General features: G+C 42.3%; 1 pseudogene; it reads left to right on the top strand.

Moving 5' to 3' along the window:
* The window catches only part of LOC143171967 (protein hinderin-like), a 260,191-nt pseudogene that overhangs the window by 167,496 nt on the left and 69,626 nt on the right, over positions 1 to 23,069 (top strand).

The following is a 23,069-nucleotide window of genomic DNA, read 5'->3' as shown; positions in this document are numbered from 1 at the left end:
TCCCTGCCTGTAGCCTTATCTTTACAGACGTGTATATGTGTTGGAAGAGGGGCTGTTTTTGGCTATACTGTAGGAGAGCCTGAAGGTAATGAGTTGTGTATAGTAAATCTTGCTTACTCCATAATTTCTACTACATTTCAAATTAAGGGCCTAAATTAGGGTTAGTGTCAGACTTGCTCTTTTGCTATGTCCTAATTTTGTTTTTAAAGCACATAGCTAAGGACTTTAATATGTTTTAGATTCAGTGCTTGTAAGTTATACTAAAATCCCTAAGGGAGCCAAAATAACTTATTAAAACCTTGCAAATGTTTTTGACTGCTGCATTCTATTATTTTCTGTTCCTCTGGTACCAGACAGCCTCTGCTTGCTGATGGGCAGAGGAACGCAAACCTCCAGGGTCCATTAGACTTAACTTGTTTACTGCATTGATATCTATATGTTAAATGACAAGAGAGTTCAGGTTATTGAATAATTTAAAATTCAGCTCTAATTGGTGTCATATGACCTGGAAAAGGCCATGGATGACGCCAGGAGCATGCTGTGAAATTCTTATAAATAATTCATAAATTAGATCATTCATTTGCCTGGATGTCTTGTTAAATGCAGAAGTTTGTAAGTAATAACTGATGATATAACACCTGTAAGTATTTAGTTCATATGCTGGAAGGTAATCTACCTTGATGATCTTCTAGCAAAACCTGCCAGAGTATGAGAGTTAATTGCACTAGGGAGAATGCACTACATTTATTTGGGATGGGCTTTGGCAGGGCGTACCGTGCAGATGTTGCATTATGCACTCTCTATCAGCTAGAGAACTAGTCTGTGTATGCCCATGTTAAAAATGCAGCTCATCACTCTTCTGCCCTTATTTCACATGAACTCCAAATGCACTGGGAAATGGTAGTGACCTGCTCTGCTCACAAATAGTATAGTTTTTGAAATATTTATCTAGGTCTTGAACTACTGATTCTTCAGTAAAATTAAGGGCAGAAGTAAAAAATTGAAGTCAGAAGATTGTGATTTTTCATTTTTATAATGTTGGCAGCACACTGAATGTTAATAGTTAGACCTGGTGCTGTCAAGATTAGTATAGTGGCATTTTTCTATAGTGCAAACAGGTCCAATATAGTTTTGTTTCGGAAAGCAAATATGCTTAATTTTAGTGGTCAGGTATTGCATTGCCATATGTAGGTACTGTTTGGGCTTAATGGGCATTCTGCTCACAGTGACTTCCAAGACTCAACGTACAGGCGCCTCGCTTTAATTTTCTTGGAGCACTGTATTATTAATGACTGCCTTATCAGCCAGCGTAAAACCAGTTTGCTGATCTGAAATGGAAGCATTTGTTAGAGATTATCTACAATATTTGTGTAGCTGGAGAAGTAGGGTGGCATGTTTATGAATGCAAAATATACACTTAAAGCTGAATGCCAGCAAATGCTCACATGCCACTTTGAATGCAGGTTTTTTGGTGCACCTGACATCCTAGCTCAAGCTCTGTTAACAGAGGAGAAAAAAAAATTGAAAGCAACACAAACATAGGAGGTGTTCCTCTGCTGTCAGCTAGCAGCTATAGATTCACTTTTTTGTGATGTGATCCTATTTTATAATTATTTTTTTTTGCTACACCTGTTCAGTATATTGAGTTCAGTAGATTTTTACAGGAAAAATACAGGCTTGTGACTGTCATTCACATAGTTTCTTTGATTTGAGACCACTTGTTTTATTCAGTGGAATATGGCAATCATAGCTATACATAATTACTATAGAAAAATGGTGCTTTATTTCTTTCTTGAAAAATGGTCATCTTACCTTCCGAGTTATCTACTGTATTTATCTTGGGTACTGACAGAGACAGTTGCTGAACTATTATCTGGGCACTTTGTAATGAGTGATATTAGGTTACTTACAGTAGAGATTTTAATAAAGGATTATATGATTTAAAGAAAAAAATTATAGACTTCAGTAGATCCTACTAATTTACTTTAAAATCTTTACCTTTTACATTATTACCTTGATAAATTCTTACAGACTCTTGGAAAGAATAGCTCCTTAATCACAAGTAATGCACTTCAAATAGTCCTATCATTTGAAATAATTGTTCTTAAAATGGCATTTCTGTTGCCCCGATATCCTACCTGAGCTTATTTATAATATATTCTCCTCATTCTACTGACAAGAGCAAGTGCTTATACTGTTGCTAGATGTGCAAACCCAAAGCCAAGCTTTATTCAGATGAGACCCGTACATCAACAATGCACGGTGGTGCCCGAGTTCCAGGTTTAGGATGTATACCTTAGTGAGTGCTTCAGCTAGGTCACTAATATGTGCCCTTGGTGCTCTTTAAGGTGTCCCTGTGTATGGTAGCCTCTCATTTGTCCATTTAGAAATTTTTGCTTAATCTTTAAATATCTTTAAATCTCTGTATTTCTCCTCTGGTTGCTGCTTCTGTTCATTCTTCTTGGCTTCCTCCAGGGTCGCTTCTCAGATCAGCACAATGGACTAGTTCTGAACCTGCATGTTCCTCCCTCTGTTTCTACCCCATCAAAAGAAACCCCAGAGCTGAAAAATCCAGGTTAGAGAAATGTTCTCAAGATACAACTGAAAACAATTTTAGTTCATTGTCTCTTTTTTTGTATTCAAATACATTTCAGCTACAAACTACAAAGCCAGGTGCTATGGGTTAAACTTTGACCCTGTTAACATCTATAGGAATTTTGCTGTTCACCGTAACAGCACTGTATTTTGCCCAGTGTATGCAAGGACCCTAGCTTTTGTCCTCAGCATGTAAGACTTATCGAGGCAATGATTTTTGGGCTGTTACTTAAACATGTTTTGTACATGCAGAGCTACCAGTGAAATCTGTCAGGACCTTGCCTGTGTTGAGATTGTAGGATCTGTTCTGTTACTCGTTCATCCCTTGCAGTACAAAGCCCTGTGTGCTGGAGTCAGTCTGTAAATGTGTCTCCTCTGCCAGTGCTGTGAATTAACACTGCAGAGCACACAAGTTGCATTTAAGAAGAATCTGCAGAGATCGTAATGCTGCGTGCATAAAACTGGTGCGCTGCTTGTCTGTTTGTAGGAAGTTTTAAGGACTGGATGTTTGTTTAAGCTCTGCTCTGAATCCCTGAGCAAAAATTACTGGGATTGCAGTAAAGATTTTGTAGAGCTCCCCACATGTCTTCCTCTTTAAACCCTTCTAAAGATTGTTTGAACTATTTTTTAATATCTCCTTGTTTCCATGCAAGAGTTTCACATCTGATCAAGTCTTATTAACTCCATATGTTGCAAGGAGCAGTATGAGTTTGTTTGTTTAAACCTCAGTTAAAGGAAGTTGTATCTTTAAATACCATACAGCAAGCCTGGAAGAGCTCCACAGAGGGGAAAGCACAGCTGTTCCATCATGATCCTTCATGGTTTCCATGTGTCCCATAGGAAATATCTTTCTTAAACTCATCTTGTAAAATTACCCAATTCCTTATGTTTGTGAGTCTTTAGGCTCACGGTAGTAGGTGGGTCTTAAGAAATTTTTTTTTGCTTTTCCCTTTCACCTGGCCTGCATCTTACAGATCTGTCATGGCATGCTCTGGTCTCATCTGACCAGATGAGTGTAAATGGCCATCCATTTTCCCTGCAGCCTCTACCATCCAGCTGTAGTTTTCAATTAAAGCATTAACAGAAAAACACAAATTGCTAAAACAGTTGTTGACTAGCTTCTGACTCCCAACAGTTAATTTTTCTTTGGGGTTAGACCCTGCAAAGTACTGAGTAGCTGTCAAAGGCATGTGAAAGTGGAACTGTCTTCTGCCTAACATGACCTCCTTCTTCTAAAGGAATAAAAAATCCCCACTCACATTCAATGACATTAATGAGAATTTTCCCCCCTGCAAACATATTGTAACTGTGAAATAACATTAAAGTTTCTCTGCCTTGTTATGAAGTCTTTAAATGTCAATGCCATTTCTGAGACCATCAGGGCAGATTTAATGGCGGCCAAGGTCAACAAATGCTAACTGGTACCTCTCTTTTAGGGCCTTCAGGGACTCTTAATAGAGTCTTAGCCATGAAGTTAATTTGTGATGTGGGCCTTTATTCTTAAACCCGCTCCTGATGATTATTTTGTACCATCTTCATTCGTGTGCTTAGATTTCTTAACATTCTCTTGTCTCTTCAGTCAATAAAACAAACTGCTAAAATAAAGAAATTCTCAGTCATTCCATCTTTTGAGTCTTCTTTTTTTGTTCCTTTTTACTTCTGTTTATGGGCTGTGGAAGGGTAGGTGTATGCTTTCTGTAGACCACCCTGAGCTGCCAGCTCTGACAGGGTCCTCTAAGAATACCTTCAGGTCTGCCACCTTCTGCTGTCCTAGGGGGACTGGGAAACTAGCCACCTTGAAAGCCTTTTTCTGTTGGTGCCCTAAATGCTATGCTAGCAGAAGCAGATGAGGTGAGAAACGAGACATAGAGTGTAACCACAGGATTCTGTTACTTTCCCTTTTCTGTAATATTTCTTCCTGTTGCTGATCATCCCTTTATGTATTGTCTAATTTAAATTAAAAGGGCTTTGTAGCCTTTATTTGTCAAGAAAATATTGCAGACAAGGATGGCACGCTACAAATAATAAATAACAAAACTCTGTCTCTTTGGCAGCATGTCGCATTTCTGCTCAGTTGCCCTGCCAGCCCCTCTGACTTAAAATATTTTAATGATGTCCTGCACTTTTCACCCAGTCCAAGCACCAGACTTTCCTCAGACATTTAGCACTGATATTAATGCAAATGCCTCCAACTCACTGAGCCCTTTGGGGCAAAACATAACATCCTTGGCTTTCAATCACATGGCAGAGAGGTGTCCTGGTTTTGGCTGGGATAGAGTTAATTTTCTTCCTAGTAGCTGGTATAGTGCTGTGTTTTGGATTTAGTATGAGAATAATGTTGATAACACACTGATGTTTTAGTTGTTGCTGAGTAGTGCTTACACTAGTCAAGGACTTTTCAGCTTCCCATGCTCTACCGACTGAGAAGGCTGGAGGTGCACAAGAAGCTGGGAGGGGGCACAGCCAGGACAGCTGACCCAAACTGGCCAAAGGGCTATTCCATACCATGTGACGTCACGCTCAGTACATAAACTGGGGGGAAGCTGGCTGGGGGGGCCGCTGCTCGGGGACTGGCTGGGCGTCGGTCGGCGGGTGGTGAGCAATTGCATCATGCATCACTTGCTTTGTATATTCTTCTATTATTATTACTATTTTACTTTATTTTATTTCAGTTATTAAACTGTTCTTATCTCAACCCACAAGTTTTCTCACTTTTACTCTTCTGATTCTCTCCCCCATCCCACCGGGGCAGGGGGAGTGAGCGAGCGGCTCAGTTGCCGGCTGGGGTTAAACCACAAGAAGAGGATATATTTGCATCCACAAAACTGAAAATAATAAAATATCAGTATTCAGATGCTAATCCACATTAATTTACATTCTGTGAAGTCTACAAGAAACTTGTAATTGGTTGTCTTGAAGGGCAGCAGAATATATTTGGTATTTTGTTTATTTATAAAAAAGAATTTAAATTATACATATAAACACTGCATAGATTTGGATTATATCTCTCTTCTAATCATCCCTGGATGCTTGCTTGTATTCCTAAGTTCTAGTGTTTTGGGGCTTGCTGACTGTCTTCCACTCTATGTGGACAATACCTATCTATTGTAAGCATTGCCAGAGTGCAAATAATACTTTTCTTTCCATCAGTGGATACCAAATTTCCCTGCTAAACCACTTTCACTGCAGTGGTTTTGTTATCTTTAAGAAACCTGGCTTCTGTAATTAAAAAAATTAGATCTTTGTGTAAGGTCCCAAAAGCTGGAGGAGTTTATATTCAGTATGCTATTGATGCACAGGTCTAGCAAAAGAAATGCGAGTGCCTGATTTACTGCTGTTCTGATGTGCATAAAAACTCAAATGCTTAACTGCCTAGATGAACCATAGTGCAAAGATACTCCAGGATGTAAGTAGGATTTTGATGTCTGTTTGTTGTGGTTTAACCCAGCCAGCAACTAAGCTCCACACAGCCGCTCGCTCACTCCCCCCCGGTGGGATGGAGGAGAGAATCAGAAGAGTAAAAGTGAGAAAACTTGTGGATTCAGATAAAGACAGTTTAACAGGCAAAGCAAAAGCCACGCACGCAAGCAAAGCAAAACAAGGAATTCATTCACTCCTTCCCATCAGCAGGAATCCCCCCATTCCTTCTTCTTCCCCCAGCTTTATATGCTGAGCATGACATCATATGGTATGGAATATCCCTTTGGTCAGTTGGGGTCAGCTGTCCCGTCTGTGTCCCCTCCCAGCTTCTTGTGCACCCCCAGCCTACTCGCTGGTGGAGTGGGGTGAGAAGCAAAAAAGGCCTTGACTCTGTGTAAGCACTGCTCAGCAATAACGAAAACATCCCTGTGTTATCAACACTGTTTCCAGCACAAATCCAAAACATAGCCCCATCCTAGCTACGATGAAGAAAATTAACTCTATCCCAGCCAAAACCAGCATGCTGTTACATAATATCCACGAGTATAAGAAGACCACTAGAATTTGCTTGCACTGGGTTGACAAATGTGAATTATAGTTGCTTGCTTTCTTCAGAGTTTTATCAGAGTATAATCACTTGCCCAGCTTAATTGAAAAATCACTTACGTTTATAGCTGAATTTAAAAATGTTTTGTATTTAAATGACAGCTTTTGATGTACAACCATTTTTTGCAGAAAGTAGTTGGTTTTTATCTGTAAAGATATTTCAAAATCTCTCATCAAATTTTCAGCGGTAAGTAATATCCCATTCAGTGCAAGGTGAAATGTTTTACATCAAATCTCCTGCTGTGTAATGGCTAATCAAAGAGTATTTATAGTGGCTGAATGGATTTTTTGGCTTGGTATTCAAAATTAAACATTTTCAAACATTAACATTTAATGTTTTTTGCCACTCTTCAAGTTGATTTTATGTAACCCTAGATGCTCACAACTACTTGATAATCTGAAGCGATTCATTTTATGCTGAGGATCCTGCAGGCAGTAGTTTTACATTTATTACACTTGTGTAGATGGAATGAAATGTAGATTTGATAGCAGATTCGTGTCTGTCTTCTGATAAACATTTTCTCAGGTTTGGCTGTATGTCCATCAGCATGATACAGCAAGTCTATTTCTGAGAGAGCAAAGATAAATTTTGGTAATTCACACGAAATTGTTTCTCTTATTGCAGGTATCCAGTAAGAGCTCATGCCAACAACCATCTCTGGAGCTAGATGGTTCCTACTTAGGTATTGGAGGACCACAAACTCTTTATAACAATAGCAGAGCATCAAAGGCTGGAAGCCCAGCCCGTGTTGCATTGTCTCAGCTGTGCAGGAATAATCACGATTATGGGACTGAAACCCATTACAACCATCAGGAGTGTCTGAAGGACTATCCGGTAGAAAATGACTTGCACAGAAAGTGTAACAATATGATTTCCCCAGCCAAGCAGAGGAGCCCTCACCCTGTAAAACCAGCTCAGGAGATGGACCAGAAAGCAAATGAATTTCAGAGCACATGCCCTCAGCAAGTGAGTCACAGTTGTGCCTGCAGGCATGTAGGGAGCTCAGGGAGCGTGCAAGAGAGCCACCATGTCAGCCAGGTACCTAGAAGACACTCTGGGCCAGTTCACAAAACCTGTGATTATTCTAGGCGCTCTCGAGTTTCTGGGCTGAATGACAGCGCGGACTCAGGGTCTAAAGAAACAGAGCAGGCTAAAAGGTTGTATGAAGAAAGAAAGCAGAAGCTGCTTCTGCAGAAAATGGAGCTGGAAATTGAAAAGGAATGACTCCAACATTTGTTGGCTAAGCAAGAAGCAAAACTGCTCCTAAAACAACAGCAACTACACCAATCCCTTATGGATTATAACAGGTGATTTTGAAACTTAGAGTTTAAAAAAAATTCTAAAATTTCTAATGAAATTAGGGCAATAGTTAAAGTGGGAGAATGGAACTGATAAGATAGGCAATACCTGTGGCACAAATTCTCTCTAACAGTGATTTAGAGGAGAGGAGACTTTTTAGTATATTAGCATATACTGTCGGGAAACAGCATGACAGCTGTGGAAAACAGCAGAGGAAAACAGTATGTGGTAGAAAGAAAGGCACAAGAAAAGCAGTGCTAAAAGACTAGGTAGGATAAGAGGAGCAGTAGAAGAAAATGAGAGGTTGATCTTAGTGCAGGCACTTCAAGGAATACAGACATTTGGCAAGAGAGCAGTGTGAGCGTGGATGACATAGATGTGGCATTCCCCCTTCTTTCCTTGGAGAGGTCAGTTTTGAAGTATTGCACCTTCCTAGGTAGGGACTGGAAGAAGTGTGTTTTACAGAAAAGATGGAGATAATTTTTTATATATATGGAATATATATTTTTTCCATATATATGTATGGAAAAGGAAGGGAGGCCTGTGTAGCAAGGACATTTTCTTTCCAGTGATATTTGTGGAAGGGAGAATGCCAAGACTGAGACAGAAGACGTGCTTAAAAACTAGAAGGGAAAGGCAATAACCATAGAAATATGGGATGTGGTTTGAAAGGCCCATGAGCTTGTTGCAGAAGGTGAGATAACACCTTCTTGACAATGTGAATGGGAACTTTGGGAAAGAGGGAGAAGCTGGTTTATTGGTATCATGTTAGTAGAGTGGAGAGGAACAGTAAAAAGGAGTGGGTTAAAGCAAGTTGAATTAGCCAGTGTAACTCAGTTGAGTGCTAGTATTTCAGCATGAGGAAGGGAAAGCAATGAGGAAAATCAAGCAGTCTTTTAGAAGAAGCAATAGGAGGGTTTCACAAGGATGCTTATTTCGATACTGTTTTAATATGGCAATTGCGGACAGCATCCCATGAGAGTCTACATTACATGACCTACTTCCTACATTCACATATTATAACCACCATGGAGGAATATATCACTTTCTCTTCTTAATCCCAGCCCCCTGGTTACTTTTCAAACTCTAAAAGAGAATACTGTAATTTAGGTGGTCTTTTGTTTGTCCTCTTGGATTGCATTTTACATTGAAAATAGTGTATTTATATGGCTTTAAAAATGCCTTTCGTATCAGAGGCAATCACAATTGTGTGTGTTGAAAATGACTGAGATCACAAAGGATTATGACTTCAGGTGAGAATTAAGTAGGAACAGATGGATTCTTAATCATCAAATACCTTAATTCTATGCATGCATCCCTCTAATGAAAAACAAGTAGAATATGAAGGACATACAGAATGAGGTTTTTGGTGTTTTTGTTTCTAATGGATATTTTTCAGACTTCTTTGAGGCATCATAAGCTCAGAAAAAAAGGACCTTAAATATATCTATAATGATGTGCTTGTTAATGCCATTACACCTATTTTAGCCATTTTTTTTCCTGAAAAAAACTTAATGGTTTACAGAGCTCTAGTTACCTAAAAGAATTCTATGAAATAAAATCATATATGATCAATCTGAGGACTTTTTTGTATTTTTGTGATCTCTTTTCAGAGGTGCAGGTGAAAGCACATTTGCCATATTCTCTCTAAGAAAAGCAACTAGAGTATAGCGTACTTGCTCTTAAAAAATATTCAGTCTCTTTAGAATTAAATGTTTGATATTTACAGGTAAATCTCTTAAGCATCACAGTTCTGTTTCAGGTATATAATTCACTTTTGCACTTGATAACAGGGTAATTTTATCTCCTACAAACAATAAAAATTTGTTTAGCTAAGCTCAAATACTCTTTGCTTCATTGTCAGGAGGCTCTAACCTAGTTCATCTCTTAACATCATGACAGTTTAAAAAAAACAATACAACAAAAATCCATTTCCAGATAGTGTTTATTTTTGTCCTTCTGCATGGGTGGAGTGCTGGTTAAGGTCCATTCTGAGCTGCTGAAAGTATTGTCAGTGAATGACAAGTAAAAGGTCTGACAATTTGTAATTATTGGCTATTAACTCTTCTGCTCTTTTAGCGAAAGTATGAATTGATCCTTTTTTTGGCCACACTGCATCATAACTGCATTTTAATATCCCACATTTCCCTAATTAGCCTCAAGTGAGCATAGTACTTTGTTTGCAGTTTCTCTCTACACGAAATAGTTGCTCGGCTATCAAAAATGGTGTGTGTGCAGGGAAAGGGGCAGTTCAGTGACTCCTCCTGATGCCAACCACACCAGAATAGAGGAGAGTTCCAGAAATGGAAAATATTCTTTCTCAGTAATATAGACAAATATGGGTAAATCCTGAAAACAGGAATTTTATTCAAATAAAAAGGGAAAAGTACCTCTAATGCTGATTTTTTCTATCGTCATTGGAGAGAAAGAAAAAGGTGGGGTAATCTATTAAAAATGGAGCATCATTTGTGGGCCCATAGTTTCAGGAGACACAACCATCTCAAACAACTTCTACATGTTATGCAGTTTACATACAATGCCTTTGAGCTCTGGTGCTGCTGGAGCTGTAAGCTGAGCCCAACAGGGATGTTTGTTATTGAATACTGTGACCATTTTCTTAGGGGAGCAGGTCCTTGGAAATCAGTAAATGAAATTTTTCTAATCTTTTTCCCAATGGAAACCCTCAGAAGCAAAGGCACTGGACGTAAGTCAGCCTTCCAAAACAAAAGTATATTTGAAAGTGTGAAAACAGTTGTGAAAGCTTCTGCATTTAACATGATTAAGTGCCCTGTTTGTAGACACACAACTCACCTTTTTGTGGAGAGTTCCTGGTGTGATGATTTGACCAGCTGCAAAACCAGCTAACTCTGCTTTTTCAGATTTAGAGGCCGCATACCAGGTTCAGAAGATGTGCCCATTCATGAAGCACCTGGAGAACTTGCTCTGATGATGAACAGCAACAGCATGGGGCTAAGGTAATTTCTCTCTTCACTTCTAAATGCTTCACAGTGTCAGTATATCCTCTTGACAGAGTGCTGTTGTCTGCCAAGTGTATTTGTTCATGTGTTTGGTTCAGATTAAGAGCTTTTTTTACACAGGAAAGGTAAAATTCATTGGCTGTTGCGTTTTATGGGTCAACTCAATAGTTATGCTGAACTGTTATTACTCAAGGTTTAGGGGTTGACTTACTGTAGAGGTCTCAGGTTTTGTGTGTCATCTGTTAAGGACACTAACCTAGCCCAGTGCAAAATGGAGTTTTCACAAAATTTTAGCTTTTGTTCTCTGTTCTAGGTACTGCTTGTTATTTTTTCAACTAGGATCAGAATATCTCTTTAGTCTTGATTTGGAGATATAAAAAATACATTATCCTCTAACTCCCAGATAGAAATGATATTTTACAATTGGTGACAGTTACTTGTTTTTTTAAATAATGCTGTGTTGCACCTCTGCTTCAGTGCAATCAGAAGAAACTCCCACTGAAATAACTGGAAGTAGAGTGAAGCCAATATTTAGCTCTTTATCTCCATTTTGCATGTTATTTAAAACTTTAATCAATACATTATTGTGTTTTCTTTCTGTCCTACCCTGTCACATTTCCTGTTACCACTGGAAGAAGATTTAAGCTTATTAGAAAAGCAACAAATAAAAACTGTGGGTTTGATAGGGTTTTTTTCCCTTTCTCAAAAAGTAACAGCTTCTTGTTCTCTGCTTTAACTATATCTGTTCTTTTGACCCAAGTATCCCATTTGGTGGACAAGAAGAGCAGCTGTTCTTTGAATGGCCCCTTCTTTAGTGACAAGAGAAGACTTTAAAATAATAAGCTTTTCTCTCCACTATGAGAATACTGGAAGAACTGTTTATTTATAAACTAAGGGTCCAATACTTTCATTTTTTATTTTTTTAACCTCAGTTGATACTGATTTTATTTTATTTTTTTGAGATCCCTCTTCACTGAAAAGGAATAAGTCTTCTTTCTCCAGAACAGCAGGAGTTGTTAGTTTCCTTGGAATACTTCATTGCTTAACCAGGTGTTTGGCTGCTGTGAGTTACTGGCATATCCTCATTGTATTCTGATGCTTTTTTGTTTCTTTTTCATACAGACTGAAGTGATCAAAGTGTGATCACTGTAACAAAAGAGATGGAGAGTCATGATATGTTTAAGATGCAGTAGCACTAAGCCCCTTGGAGGAAAAATGTAACCTAGAACATCTGTAGGGCTTCTTGGCAACAGTTTACCAAAAACCTGCAAAAACTGTGCCTAGCAGGGAAAATGAGGAAAACCTGTGCCATTAACAAAATGAGAGTTCCAGATTTCAAAAGGTTCCCCACCCTCTCTTCATTCCCTGGTTTAATTTACTGTAATTTTTCAAAGTTAATACGTGTTCGTGCAGTCTCAAGTTGCTATGCCAGCTGGTTCCAAAGTTTGGCAGCAAAACACTTGGAAGTTTTTCTTCCTGTATGCCATCTTCAGTTTCGCAAAGGTTACCAGATGAATGCTCTCTAAATAACTTAATCTAATGTAAGGCTGAAAGAGGCTATGGAAGACAAGTCCATTTGTCTCTTTCATGCATTTGAATGTTGAGAATGCAAAGTGATGTTTTCTTCAGTATCGAGAGAGACTGTGCAAGTATGTGGCTAGAGCTTAGAAAGGATGAAGAGCTGGTAGGAATACATCCTTTTTTTAAACAGTCTCTTTTTTGGGTTTGGGGTTTTTGTTTTTGTTTGGTTTGGGTTTTTTGTTTGGCTTTTTTTGTTTTTATTTGTTTTTTAATTGACCTGCCAAATGGTTCTTTTTACAGCAAATGCTATCAGAACCTTAATGGAAAACCAGCCCTCTCTGACTTCCAGCTCATACATGAGAGCTCCTCTAGCAAACCTCACAGCATGAAACTTGGTTTCAGTCTTCAAATAAGCAAAACTTAGCTTAAAAATATCCTGGTATTTTAAAGGAAATGGTGCAAGTCCTTTAAAATACTAAACTTGCTGAAGTGAGATATTGGAGTTTAGAAGTAAAATAAATAATATAATCAAGAATTGAAAAACATAGGGGTTTTTTTATAATTAACAGCTCATTTTGAGTTAATTATCTACAATTACAAAAATCTAATTGCAATTTATTCTCTGCTATCTGTGGGAAGAATCATAGCAAGGGAATGTGCATCACTGCCAGGCATAAATGCTATAGGATGGGTACAAATAATACAGGAGCCCTTAATGAAAAACAAAAAGCAAATAGGAGCATGCAGCTGTGCCAGGCTATTGAAAGGTAATTGTAGTCAGAAATGAGATATGTACTTTAAAAGGCATCTTGTCATCTCCTGTAGGGATTAATTTTTTCCCTCCTTGAAAAAGGAAAAAAGATTCCACGAGCAAATACAGTACAGAGTTTGATTTCTGATACAGATTTTGGTCATAGTCTGGCTGTCTGTGAAAAGAAAAACTTTTATCTCCGGGACTACTACAAACTATAGCCAAATTTTCTGATGGATGCCTGTTTCATTTTCTCTTCTAAATGTGCTGTTATAGTTTTTTCATTATCAAAGTCAGCAAGCATTGTCCATCTCAGCCTCTTTGGATGGTCCCGGTATGAATTTGCAGTGTTGAATTTGTCACTTCCCTGCTGGGTATGTTGAGGAGCTGTTGGGAAGAAATGTGTCTGTCCCTTTGCCTGCTTGCACCTGGGCTGGCACATGGGACCTGAAGAGTCTTCAGATGCAGGATCTCCAGTTCTCTAAGGTGCAGCAGTCAGAGCAGGTTTTACTGAGGATGGTTTTCAGTAGCTTGGAGTGCTCCTAAGTGAGCCCACAGCCAATTTTCAGCTATAGAGATAGTAACTTGTACAATTAATGGCAAGTTGTCTGGTTGTCTGTATAACTTCTTTTCAAGCCTGCCCCAGTGTACAAGATGCTTTAAAATATTCAAAATAAAACCATAACCTGATGCATTTGTTTAGCATAAAACAGCCTTTTACAAAGCGCTTTCCATCTCACACACGCAGATACTTGGTACATGCTCAAGTACCCACTCCATGCATATTCAGTAGGATCAATACACTTGGCACCTGCTTTTGTGTGTGCTCCTGACATCTGCATTTGGGAGAGGAATTTTAAAACAATCCACTCTTCTCTCCTTCATGTAATCTTAACTTTGGATCTGAATGTCATGGAAATAAGACCTATTTAATGGCACCAACTAGAGGAGATATGGTTTGCTACTTTGCAAGTACCTCTCCCCAGAGTTGTGCTGCATGCCTAAATCTTAACATACAAGGTTCCCTGCTTTTCCAGTTCTTAGGTTTCCTATACAGCTCTGCCGGTACAGCTTTCTACTGCCTTCTCTCTAACATGCGTCTTTTCCTCAGCTTTCACACAATACTGCCACTGCACCTCTACACTGACCTGTGCAAAATGTTATAAATAGGAATTGCTGGATACAGCAGCTATCGGATGGGTTTACAGTTATCTGCAGGCGCTCTTTCAATATATGCTACCTGGTTAAAGGATTTCTTTCCTGGAGTATTAAAGATTTGCAGGTGGAATTTGCCACCTTTAATTTTATTGGAGTCTTTTTATGTTTGTGTGCTTCATTTCATATCACCCGTGTGTATTTTTTCCAGTTTGTATTTTTAGTTAGTTGAAAATATCAAACACAGAATTCAGCAGTACTTTCCCCCTATTTGAATGCTCATTGCTATGGTGATAGTTTCAGGAGGGAATGCTGTCAGGGGCCTTTTAAAAGATTTTTATGTTTATGGTGTAACTATTTTTATTATCTTGTGAGAGAAGGTGATAATTATCTCTTGCTCCTTGTTTAATGCTTTGTTATGAACTCGATTTTTTTTGCGGCTTGTTAGACATGCAGGCATCTTTTTATGGTGATGTGCAAGCATACTTCTGTGTTTTTGTCCAAATATTCAATGGAATTAAATAGACGTGCAGAGGAAGACAGACTCGCAGCTCCCCCTGCTGTCCCAGGCATAGCCAGGTTTGTTCACACAATCCCCCCCTCCAACTAATTTAAAAAAATAAAAATCACTCGCAATCACACAGCTCTGCCACCTCTGACCTGAGTTGTGCTGGCCCCGTTAATCCCGTTTTTGAAGGGAACTGATATTTAAAAATGGGTGGCGATGGCAGCGCCCATTTTGTTTCTTATTTGGAGTTTTCTTGTCAGTTCTTTGTGCCAGCGTGCGTCACCTCCTGTTACTCTCTTCCCGAGCCTCTGGAGGAGAAACCATCACCAGTGCCACAACTGGCTTGTTGTCCAAGACCTTCCAGGCTTCACTTGATCTGTGAGTTGTCCTTGAACTCTTGAGGTGTGTCTATATAGTACTTGGCCAACTTTTATGAATGTATTGAATAGAGTTTGTTGGGATTTTTTTTCATCTCTTTGCTGTTTTGGCAGACTGGCACATTAAATTGGGCTGAAATAAACTGTGCTTGCAAATGGCCCGTAAAATCTGTGTATCTGGAAGCCGCTTACCCACTTGTTAGTGCTCCTTTTAACACCCAAGTTAATTTTTTGTTTCAGATTATTTTACGTTGAAGTTTGTATCATTTTTAGATAGGATATTTGTGGAGTGAACACTTGTTTGGCCAGTAAAAAAAGTGCTTGCAGATCTGCCAATAGCACAAACGCTGAATTTGGTGCAGATATGAGTTTTCCTTTCTCTAGTGGTGTTGTCTGGCTATATATAGGCACAGCATCCCTTCAACAGATGGCTGCTGGAGTCTATTGTGATGTAACGGGAGAGTAGAGTTGGAGTTAGATATACATTTTTGCTTCATTAGTGCCACGAGCAGACTCTGAAGGTAGTAGGTTTTCTTGTGCAGGCTGAAGACTTTTGTTCTGATGTGGTTACTAAAGCTTATTGCTGAATGGGGGGGGCAATTTTTTACATATATCTATGCATGCATATTTATTTTTATTTTTTTTAAGGTAGGCAGTGATCCTTATCAGACTGGGAAGCGAGGAGTTCATTTCCACTGACTTGGTTGCTTCACTAATCTCATTTTCAGATTTACTTTCAACTGCAACACGGTTTTGAAGCTGCCTGTCATACATTTACCTGAATTATGCTGATTCTGTTCTCATGATCACGTATGCTGCACACAGCAGTATTACATCATTTCTATTACAGTCCAAAGTAACCTTGAGCAGGAAGCCTACTGATAGACTTGAGGTATAAGATGTAAGTAGGAGATACCATAAGTAGTTTCCATAGGCAGATGGAGCTAACCTGTAGGTGAGGTCTTCAAAAAGCACAGGAACTCTGGTGTTAGAAACACTGCTAAGCATAGGATGGCAATCAGTGAAAATAGGCTTGCTAAAACTCGAGTGCTTTGGTATTTTCACAAAACTTGCATTTCCTGCCGGTCTTCTGCATGGGTATAGTTCTGTAATATCACGTATCTGAACTGAAAATGCTTGGAGACTTTTTTTCTTTGGGTTGAAATATTTAAAATTCATGCATCTCCTGAAGGAGTTTGTTCCTTGCCAACACTTGCAGACATTGAGAGACATTTTTACAAGTCATTTGCAGGTGCCACCTTTACAGGAAAATGTAGACACTGTTAGTTTACTGCCTGAATTGAATTTTGAAAACCTGAGTTCTATTTTTATAAATTCAGACATATCATTTTGTTACTTTTTATTTTTATATGTAATCTTGGATGAAGAGAAAATGATGTTTAATCTAGATATTCGTATAGAATCATAGAATCATAGAATAATTTGGGTTGGAAAGGACCTTTAAAGGTCATCTAGTCCAACCCCCCTGCCGTGGACAGGGACATCTTCAACTAGATCAGGTTGCTCAGAGCCCCGTCCAACCTGACCTGGAATGTTTCCAGGGACGGGGCATCCACCACCTCTCTGGGCAACCTGTGCCAGTGTTTCACCACCCTCAGCGTAAAAAATTTCTTCCTTCTATCTAGTCTAAATCTACCCCCCTTTAGTTTAAAGTCATTCCCCCTTGTCCTGTCGCAACAGGCCCTGCTAAAAAGTTTGCCGCCATCTTTTTTATAAGCCCCCTTTAAGTACTGTGTCCTGGTTTTGGCTGGGATAGAGTTAATTTCCTTCCTAGTAGCTGGTACAGTGCTGTGTTTTGGATTTAGGAGGAGAATAATGTTGATAACACACTGATGTTTTAGTTGTTGCCAAGTAGTGCTTACACTAGTCAAGGACTTTTCAGCTTCCCATGCTCTACCGACTGAGAAGGCTGGAGGTGCACAAGAAGCTGGGAGGGGGCACAGCCAGGACAGCTGACCCAAACTGGCCAAAGGGCTATTCCATACCATGTGACGTCATGCTCAGTACATAAACTGAGGGAAAGCTGGCCGGGGGGGCCGCTGCTCGGGGACTGGCTGGGCATTGGTCGGCGGGTGGTGAGCAATTGCATTGTGCATCACTTGCTTTGTATATTCTTCTTCTTATTACTATTATTATTACGATTTTATTCTATTTCAATTATTAAACTGTTTTCATCTCAACCCACGAGTTTTCTCACTTCTACTCTTCCGATTCTCTCCCCCATCCCACCGGAGGGGAAGAGCGAGCGAGCAGCTGTGTGGTGCTCAGTTGCTGACTGAGGTTAAACCACGACAGTCCTTTTTGGCACCCAACGTGGGGCACGAAGGGTTTGAGATAATAACAGACTAACCACAGCGCATTAAGGAATTTATATCTGTTAACAGTAACCACCGGTCACCACAGGTCTCTATCCCTGAGTGAGCTGCAAGATATACGAAAAGATTTCAGCCGTCGTCCAGGCGAGCATATTGTCACTTGGCTGCTCCGATGCTGGGATAATGGGGCCAGTAGCCTAGAATTAGAGGGTAGGGAAGCCAAGCAGCTGGGATCCCTTTCTAGGGAAGGGGGCATTGACAAAGCGATTGGAAAAGGGACACAAGTCCTCAGACTTTGGAGGCGACTCTTGTCAAACGTGAAGGAAAGGTATCCCTTTAAGGAAGATGTCATATGTCGCCCAAGCAAGTGGGCCACCATGGAGAGGGGTATCCAGTTTCTGAGAGAATTAGCTGTGCTGGAGGTGATTTATGATGACCTGAACAATGAACAGCTAGCCAAAGATCCAGACGAAGTCAAGTGCACACGACCCATGTGGCGGAAGTTTGTAAGGAGCACACCATCGTCGTATGCCAACTCATTGGCAGAGATGACCTGGAAAGATGGAGAGGAACAAGCAGTGGATGAATTGGCTGGTCAACTCCAGCAATATGAGGAAAGTCTCTCTTCCTCCCTCGTCTCGGCTGTGGAGAAACTGTCCCGGGAGATCCAGCAACTCAGAGAGGATAGGTCCTACTCCCCACCTGTACGGACCAGTATCTCGGCTATTAGGAGTCAGCGTTCTTTTGCTCAAGAGAGAGACTATAAAGGGTACACACCACGGGGCACCCTATGGTTTTACCTGCGTGACCACGGAGAGGACATGAGGAAGTGGGATGGGAAACCTACTGCAGCCCTAGGGGCACGGGTACGTGAATTGCAAGGGAAAACAATCACAGAAAGAGGTTCTTCCAGGAAAATTGCTGCTCCAGTTTCCAGCAGGCAGTTCCCCAGACAAAGTAGAAGGGCTGATCTTACTCCTGATCTTAATGAAGAAACTTCTGACTATATTTGCAGGAAATGAGAAACGAGTACTGTGATGAGGATTAGAGGGGCCCTGCCTCCAGCCAGGGGGAGGAAAGGGACAACCGGGTTTACTGGACTGTGTGGATTCGGTGGCCTGGCACATCAGACCCACAGGAGTATAAGGCTCCAGTAGACACCGGTGCACAGTGTACCCTAATGCCATCAAGCTATAAGGGGGCAGAACCCATCTGTATTTCTGGGGTGACGGGGGGATCCCAACAGCTAACTGTATTGGAAGCCGAAGTGAGTCTAACTGGGAATGGGTGGCAGAAGCACCCCATTGTGACTGGCCCAGAGGCTCCGTGCATCCTTGGCATAGACTACCTCAGGAGAGGGTATTTCAAGGACCCAAAAGGGTACCGGTGGGCTTTTGGTATAGCTGCCTTGGAGACGGAAGAAATTAAACAGCTGTCTACTTTGCGCGGTCTCTCGGAGGACCCTTCTGTTGTGGGGTTGCTGAAGGTCGAAGACCAACAGGTGTCAACCGCTACCACCACGGTGCACCGGCGGCAATATCGCACCAACTCCTTGATTCCCATTCATGAGCTGATTCGTCGACTGGAGAGCCAAGGAGTGATCAGCAAGACTCGCTCACCCTTTAACAGTCCCATATGGCCAGTGCGGAAGTCTAATGGAGAGTGGAGACTAACAGTAGACTATCGTGGCCTGAATGAAGTCATGCCACCGCTGAGTGCTGCTGTTGCCAGATCTGGACTGGCAACAGAAGGGTGAATTATTTATAGCTCAGTGGGCCCATGACACCTCAGGTCACCAAGGAAGAGATGCAACATACAGATGGGCTCGTGATCGAGGGGTGGACTTGACCATGGACCCTATTGCGCAGGTTATCCATGAATGCGAAACATGCGCTGCAATCAAGCAAGCCAAGCGGTTAAAGCCCCTCTGGTATGGAGGACGATGGCTGAAATATAAATATGGGGAGGCCTGGCAGATTGATTATATCACACTCCCACAAACCCGCCAAGGCAAGCGCCATGTGCTCACGATGGTGGAGGCAACCACCGGATGGCTGGAAACATATCCCATGCCCCATGCCACTGCCCGGAACACTATCCTGGGCCTTGAAAAGCAAGTCCTATGGCGACATGGCACCCCAGAAAGAATTGAGTCAGACAACGGGACTCATTTCCGAAACAACCTCATAGACAGCTGGGCCAAAGAGCACGGCATTGAGTGGGTAACATGAAATAATCCAACACCGCATACCATCTCCATCTTTCCTGCCCTGAAATATTATTATGACAGATGGAGCCCAAAGTCATGGACTAAATTAACTCAATGAACATTTTAGAGGGATGGCCCACAGACTAATGGAATGATATCTGTGTGTATATATATCAAAAAACAGGAAAAGGGGTGGTGATTAATGGGAATGTATTTGAAAGTGGGGGACCTGGGCATGACATAGATGGTATAGAACAAGGGGTGGATATTGTCCTGGTTTCGGCAGGGATAGAGTTAATTTCCTTCATAGTAGCTGGTACAGTGCTGTGTTTTGGATTTAGTATGAGAATAATGTTGATAACACACTGATGTTTTAGTTGTTGCTAAGTAGCACTTACACTAGCCAAGGACTTTTCAGCTTCCCATGCTCTACCAACTGAGAAGGCTGGAGGTGCACAAGAAGCTGGGAGGGGGCACAGCTAAACTGGCCAAAGGGACATTCCATAACATGTGACATCATGCTCAGTACATAAACTGGGGGGAATGCTGGCCGGCAGGGGCCGCTGCTTGGGGACTGGCTGGGCAACGGTCGGCGGGTGGTGAGCAATTGCATTGTGCATCACTTGCTTTGTATAATCTTCTTCTTATTACTATTATTATTAATATTAGGATTTAATTTTATTTCAATTATTAAACTGTTTTTATCTCAACCCATGAGTTTTCTCACTTTTACTCTTCCGATTCTCTCCGCCATCCCACTGGGGAGGGGAAGAGTGAGCAAGTGGCTGTGTGGTGCTCACTTGCCAACTGAGGTTAAACCACCACAGTACTGATAGGTTGCAATAATGTCTCCCCGGAGCGTCTTCTTCTCTAGCCTGAACAACCCCAACTCTCTCAGCCTTTCTTCATAGGAGAAGTGTTCCAGCCCCCTGATCATTTTCGTGGCCCTCCTCTGGACCTGCTCCAACAGGTCCGTGTCTTTCTTATGCTGAGGGCTCCAGAGCTGGACACAGTACTCCAGGTGGGGTCTCACCAGAGCAGAGTAGAGGGGCAGAATCACCTCCCTCGACCTGCTGGCCACGCTTCTTTTGATGCAGCCCAGGATACGATTGGCCTTCTGGGCTGCGAGCGCACATTGCTGGCTCATGTCCAGCTTTTCATCCACCAGTACCCCCAAGTCCTTCTCGGCAGGGCTGCTCTCAATCCCTTCATCCCCCAGCCCGTACTGATACCGGGGGTTGCCCCGACCCAGGTGCAGGACCTTGCACTTGGCCTTGTTGAACCTCATGAGGTTCACACGGGCCCACTTCTCGAGCTTGTCCAGGTCCCTCTGGATGGCATCCCGTCCCTCTGGCGTGTCGACCGCACCACTCAGCTTGGTGTCATCTACAAACTTGCTGAGGGTGCACTCGATCCCACTGTCTATGGCATTGATGAAGATATTAAACAGTACCGGTCCCAATACGGACCCCTGCGGGACGCCACTCGTCACCAATCTCCATCTGGACATTGAGCCGTTGACCACTACCCTCTGGATGCGACCATCTAACCAATTCCTCACCCACCGGACAGTCCACCCATCAAATCCATACCTCTCCAGTTTAGAGGGAAGGATGTTGTGGGGGACCGTGTCAAAGGCCTTACAGAGGTCCAGATAGACGACATCTGTAGCCCTTCCCGTGTCCACTGATGTAGTCACTCCATCATAGAAGGCCACTAGGTTAGTCAGGCAGGACTTGCCCTTGGTGAAGCCATGCTGGCTGTCTCCAATCACCTCCCTGTCCTCCATGTGCCTTAGCACAGCTTCCAGGAAGATCTGTTCCATGATCTTCCCAGGCACAGAGCTGAGACTGACTGGCCTGTAGTTCCCCGGGTCTTCCTTTTTTCCCTTTTTAAAAATGGGGGTTATGTTTCCCCTTTTCCAGTCAGTGGGAACTTCTCTGGACTGCCACGACTTCTCAAATACGATGGATAGTGGCTTAGCAACTTCATCCGCCAGTTCCTTCGGGACCCATGGATGGATCTCATCGGGTCCCATGGACTCATGCACCTTCAGGTGCCTTAGATGGTCTCGAACCTGATGTTCTCCCACAGTGGGCGGCTCTTCATTCTCCCAGTCCCTGCCTTTGCCTTCTGCGGCTTGGGCGGTGAGGCTCGGGTACTTGCCAGTGAAGACCAAGGCAAAAAAGTCATTGAGTACCTCCGCCTTCTCCGTGTCCCGGGTAACCAGGTCTCCCGTTTCATTCTGGAGAGGGCCCACATTTTCCCTCATCTTCCTGTTATCCCCGACGTACCTATAGACTCTTTTCTTGTTGCCCTTGATGTCCCTGGCCAGATTTAATTCTATCAGGGCTTTAGCTTCCCTAACCTGATCCCTGGCTGCTCAGACAATTTCTCTGTATTCCTCCCAGGCTACCTGTCCTTGCTTCCACCCTCTGTGGGCTTCCTTTTTGTGTTTGAGTTTGTCCAGGAGCTCCTTGTTCATCCATGCAGGCCTCCTGGCGTTTTTGCCTGACTTCCTCTTTGTTGGGATGCATCGCTCCTGAGCTTGAAGGAGGTGATCCTTGAATATTACCCAGCTTTCTTGGGCCCCTCTTCCCTCCAAGGCTTTGTCCCATGGCACTCTACCAAGCAGATCCCTGAAGAGGCCAAAGTCTGCTCTCCTGCAGTCCAGGGTAGTGAGCTTGCTGTGCGCCCTCCTCGGTGCCCTAAGGATCTTGAACTCCACCATTTCGTGGTCACTGCAGCCCAGGCTGCCCTTGAGCTTCACATTCCCCACCAGCCCCTCCTTGTTGGTGAGAACAAGGTCCAGCATAGCCCCTCTCCTCGCTGGCTCCTCTGCCACTTGGAGAAGGAAGTTATATCATCGATGCATTCCAGGAACCTCCCGGATTGCTTATGCCCTGCCATGTTGTCCCTCCAACAGATGTCGGGGTGGTTGAAGTCCCCCACGAGGACCAGGGCTTGTGAGCGTGAGGCTGCTCCTATCTGTCTATAGAGGGCCTCATCCGCTCGGTCTTCCTGGTCGGGTGGCCTGTAGCAGACCCCCACCGTAATGTCACCTGTCCCTGCCTTCCCTTTAATTCTGACCCATAAGCTCTCAGTTGGCTCCTCATCCATCCCCAGGCAGAGCTCCATGCACTCCAGCTGGTCATTGACATAGAGGGCGACACCCCCTCCTTGTCTCCCCTGCCTGTCCTTCCTAAAGGGCCTGTATCCCTCCATCCCAACACTCCAATCATAGGAGCCATCCCACCACATCTCCGTGATGCCAATAAGGTCGTAGCCCTGCAGGCGTGCGCATGTCTCTAAC

This window comes from Aptenodytes patagonicus, chromosome W, assembly GCF_965638725.1.
Source record: "Aptenodytes patagonicus chromosome W, bAptPat1.pri.cur, whole genome shotgun sequence".
Classification (NCBI taxonomy): Eukaryota; Metazoa; Chordata; class Aves; order Sphenisciformes; family Spheniscidae; genus Aptenodytes; species Aptenodytes patagonicus.
The sequence above is the reverse complement of the archived record's forward strand: the minus strand, read 5'-3'. Positions and strand labels throughout refer to the sequence as shown.